The sequence below is a fragment of the Xenopus laevis genome, chromosome 8S (assembly GCF_017654675.1).
Source record: "Xenopus laevis strain J_2021 chromosome 8S, Xenopus_laevis_v10.1, whole genome shotgun sequence".
In the NCBI taxonomy this organism is placed as follows: Eukaryota; Metazoa; Chordata; class Amphibia; order Anura; family Pipidae; genus Xenopus; species Xenopus laevis.
Window position 1 is genome coordinate 4,657,219 of NC_054386.1, and position 5,282 is coordinate 4,662,500.

Sequence of the window (5,282 nt, forward strand, 5' to 3'; positions counted from 1 at the left end):
AAATTTTAGGAGCATCAGTTACATTAGGAATGAATCGTTGCTGCGCTCGTGTGGGGAATGCGCACGTAATGTGAGGCCTCAGACATCGGGCGATACGATTGGGGCCTCAGGGCAACATGGACACAAATCGGGCCCTGATATCGGAGCTTGTGTCTGTGTTTGGCCACTAAAGCTTCAGATGACTTTAGAAAAAGAAGTGTATATGTATGTATAATACACAAAAGCCATGAATATCCTGTAAATTATATCCTTATAAACGGTGAGTTCTGATGTCATCAGTTATAAACGGTGAGTTCTGATGTCATTTCTGTCACATGCCTCATTGAAACTTGTGTATTATAATAAATAAAGTACCCCCAGTTGCAAAATATGAGGATATTAGAAGTTACCTCGGAGTTCCATGACCTGTATAAAAACACTCGGCCTTCGGCCTCGTACTTTTATATGGTCATGAAACTCCTCGGTAACTTATAATATCCTTATATTTTACAATAGGGGGTACTTTATTCACTATATATATCTATATAGTATTTTATTCCGCGGCTGATTTACTTTATTGTCAGTGGGAAAACATTTGTGAGATTTGTCGCAGGCCCAGATATAAATGTGGAGGACAAATCGAGGACAAGTAGGTTTTACACTTCAAGTCGCCGGACTATTTTCCTCAGAACTGATTCTGGCCCTGTGAGGAGGTATATGGGCGGCTTGATATCGGCATTATAGGAATGATATAAATGACAGCGAGCTAGTGGAACATACAGAGGCCACACGCTAATGTCAGTCACGCGCTTGAGAAGCGCTCGTTATATACACAACGTACCACGTGACCAGTCTGCTGCACCTGCCGCTCCCGTATCTCAAGCGACGGGCGCGCTCCGTGTTTACTGTGCGCGCGCTCATAAGGACGTCGCCGGCAAAGCTCCAGCAGAGGGCGCTCCCGTCTACTGCAGCGTCTCTTATAGAAGAAGAGGAGAGAGGTGGGAAGCAGCTCGTCCTGTTTATTCCATCCTCAGCAGCTGTGTGCGCGTATAGGGATGGACCTGTCTCCGGGCGACCCTCAGGCTTCTCTTCCACCTCCTTCCTCGGACTGAGCAGCAGCTACAGGGGAGTCTGTGGGACAATGTCCGGGTCTCGTGTCTGTGACTAGAGACAAACTGAGGAGGAGACATTGTCTGGTTACCAAGGTAATAATCCTGCCTGGTCCTCTCACTCCCTCTATTCTATATAATATTCTATACTGTGTGTGTGGGGGAGGGGTCAGGGTATTGGGGTATCTCCCCTCCCCCCGCTCCTGTGAGACTGACCACGTGACACTTGTGTAGGAATGTGGGGGGGCTGCTGACATGACACTTTGATTTGGGGCAAATCCTCATTCCTGAGCTGAACTGGGGGATTTACTTCTCTGCTCATCACAAATCATAACACAATCTGCTGCTTTGTGTCTCTCCAGCTGCCATTGTGTTACATTTGTATTGTGTTACATTTGTGTCACATTTGTGTTACATTTGTGTTACATTTGTGTTATATTTGTATTTGTGTTACATTTCTGTCACATTTGTGTTACATTTGTGTTACATTTCTGTGTTACATTTCTGTGTCACATTTGTGTTACATTTGTATTTGTGTTACATTTCTGTCACACTTGTGTTACATTTGTGTTACATTTGTGTTACATTTGTATTTGTGTTACATTTCTGTCACACTTGTGTTACATTTGTGTTACATTTCTGTGTTACATTTGTATTTGTGTTACATTTCTGTCACACTTGTGTTACATTTGTGTTACATCTGTGTTACATTTGTATTTGTGTTACATTTCTGTCACACTTGTGTTACATTTGTGTTACATTTGTATTTGTGTTACATTTCTGTCACACTTGTGTTACATTTGTGTTACATTTCTGTGTTACATTTCCGTGTTACATTTGTGTTACATTTGTATTTGTGTTACATCTGTGTTACATTTGTGTTACATTTGTATTTGTGTTACATCTGTGTTACATCTGTGTTACATTTGTGTTACATTTGTGTTATATTTGTGTTACATTTCTGTGTTACATTTCTGTGTCACATTTATGTTACATTTGTATTTGTGTTACATCTGTGTTACATCTGTGTTACATTTGTGTGTTACATTTGTGTTACATTTGTGTTATATTTGTGTTACATTTCTGTGTTACATTTCTGTGTCACATTTGTGTTACATTTGTATTTGTGTTACATCTGTGTTACATTTGTGTTACATTTGTGTTACATTTGTGTTACATTTGTGTTACATTTGTGTTATATTTTTGTTACATTTCTGTGTTACATTTCTGTGTCACATTTGTGTTACATTTGTATTTGTGTTACATTTGTATTTGTGTTACATCTGTGTTACATTTGTGTTACATTTGTGTTACATTTGTATTTGTGTTACATTTCTGTCACATTTGTGTTACATTTGTGTTACATTTCTGTGTTACATTTGTATTTGTGTTACAACTGTGTTACATCTGTGTTACATTTGTGTGTTACATTTGTGTTACATTTGTGTTATATTTGTGTTACATTTCTGTGTTACATTTCTGTGTTACATTTCTGTGTCACATTTGTGTTACATTTGTATTTGTGTTACATTTGTGTTATATTTGTATTTGTGTTACATCTGTGTTACATTTGTGTTACATTTGTGTTACATGTCTGTGTTACATTTCTGTGTCACATTTGTGTTACATTTGTATTTGTGTTACATCTGTGTGTTACATTTGTGTTACATTTGTGTTACATTTCTGTATCACATTTGTGTTACATTTCTGTGTTACATTTGTGTTACATTTCTGTGTTACATTTCTGTGTTACATTTGTGTTACATTTCTGTGTTACATTTGTGTCACATTTGTGTTTGTGTATTAACACTACGTGAGGCCCCTAGGCTACACTTTAGACAGGGGCCCGTTCCCCGCCCCCCACGACAACCCGACCCCCCCTCCTGGCTCTGATCCCCCCATTCCACAGGGCCCCCCGACTGCAGCTGGACGTGGTTGGGTGCCTCGCTGCTTTGTGCTGACTGGGAGACAATTTAGTCAGGATTCAGACAAGACAAAGTTACATTTAGGCAACAACTATTTAGACTTGTGTTTAGACTGCCGGAGAGTCGGGCCGAGTGTGAGCTCATCTCCAGAGCCGTGTGACAATTCTGCTTCTTCATCGCACAACAATGATGTCACTGCTACTCGCCAATTCCACCGAAGAGACTAGTCAGCCGGCTCTGCCCACACACGATTACTATATAGAGAGACGGCAGGAGCAGCACCCGCCTTGCCTAAATTATCTCCCAGTCAGCAGCAATCGGCAAACACCAGCTACACCCTACAGAATACACACACAGTGGACGGTGACATTTTTTTTTTAAATTGCAAAAAAAAACCCTGATCACTATGGGCCCCTAGTCTTTAGCTTAGGCGTTAATTTCCCCTGTTCACCAACCTGTGACCTGCCCGGGACCTGGGACTATTTCATGTGGGGCCCCCCTATGCTCAGCAGTTCCTAATGCTGTTTTTCAGTACAGTAGAAATTAAGGGGACCCTACAATTGCACCCCAACCCCCTTATGGCTCCCCTGGCCCTTATCCTTATGTGTTTGATGATGGAGGGATCGTGTAGTTGAAGCTGAAGGGCCACAGGTTGAACTGATGGATGAGGGGGTTTCATTAACTCTGCCAGTTCCTGGCTGGTCAGCCATTGATTTTCTGCACTAATTGATGGAGTCCATTGAAGGTATTTGTATTCAGCTCTCTGGAGTAGAAAGTGTGCTGGGCCGTATGCTGTGATTAAATCACATTCCCATTTTAGAATGCCTTAAAGGGGATGTAAAAAATAAAATCCCATTTTTATTTTCGTTAATGAAAAAGAAACCTATCTCCAATATACTTTAATTAGTACTGTACTGTTTTTATAAGAACCTGAGTGTATGCAGTGAAATCACCCTTCATTTTACTTGCTCTGACTGCTACAGTTAGGAAACTTCAGATGGTCCCTAACTGCTGTGCAGGGAAACGATCATACTGTCAAATGAACTTGAGCAGCTTTGTTTGTTTCCCTGTAACAACTGTGTAGATTTGTATCCACAGACCCAGTGCAGTCTGTATATTCTGATTATTAATCAGTCTTGCTGTATCGGCTTCTGGCAGATACTATTTGACTTGTGCTGTTTTGATCATTTATGATGATCCCTGAGCAGCAGCCCAGACCACACTGAGCATGTGCACAGTCTTGGTCTTGCAAAGATGTATAACAAAGTTACAAGATGGTGACCCCCTGTGGCCAACTTTGAAAGCATAAACCATTTGTTTGATTAGGCTTGTGGTGCAGTAAGTTCATGTTTAGATCTAGTATACAAAATACAGCATTTCTAGCATTATTTTATTTTAGACTTTAGTTGCCCTTTAAAGCAGGGGTACCCAAAAGGAAGATCGGGATCTACCAGTAGACCTTTAGCTGATGATCAGTAGATCTGAAGGCAATGTCAACAAACATTTCATGCTTTTCATTCAGATCTTTATTATGTTAAGGTTACATAATGGGACATCATCACTAAAAGTAGACCCCGCATTAGTAAAGTATGGGCACTCCTGCCTTAAATGGGACGCGCCACCCAAAAGAATTATTCATAATCCTATTTTATCACATTAGTCAAGCAAAATGAACTTTAATTACACTATATAAATTATTTGAATCTTGTTTCCATCAGTCTGGGAATTCATAATTATAACAAGCAGGCAGGAGCCATTTTGTGGACACCGTTATTAAAGGAACAGCAACGTCAAAAAATAAAAGTGTTTTAAAGTAATGAAAATATAATGCAGTGTTGCCCTGCACTGGTAAAACTGCTGTGTTTGCTTAAGAAACACTACTATTGTTTATATAAATAAGCTGCTGTGTAGCTATGGGGGCAGCCATTCAAAGGAGAAAAAGCTCAAGTTACACAGCAGATAGAAGATAAGCCCTGTCTGTCTAATGCTGTTATCCATTAGTTAACCTGTGCCATATAGCCGGGTTTTCAATTTCCGCCATGGCTACACAGCAGCTTGTTTATATAAACTATAGTAGTACTTATCTGTTATCTACTGTGTATCCTGTGCTTGAATGGCTGCCCCCATGGCTACACAGCAGCTTGTTTATATAAACTATAGCAGTACTTATCGGTTATGTACTGTGTATCCTGTGCTTGAATGGCTGCCCCCATGGCTACACAGCAGCTTGTTTATATAAACTATAGTAGTACTTATCTGTTATCTATTG

General features: G+C 40.3%; 1 protein-coding gene across 2 annotated transcripts in view; it reads left to right on the forward strand.

Moving 5' to 3' along the window:
- The first annotated feature begins 954 nt into the window (after positions 1 to 954).
- rgs6.S (regulator of G-protein signaling 6 S homeolog) overlaps positions 955 to 5,282 on the forward strand; it is a 173,064-nt gene continuing 168,736 nt past the window's right edge. Inside the window, exon 1 of one of the 2 annotated variants that reach the window (XM_041574327.1) lies at positions 955 to 1,184. The gene's annotated coding sequence lies outside the window, so the exon portion shown is untranslated. 2 annotated transcript variants of the gene reach the window in all.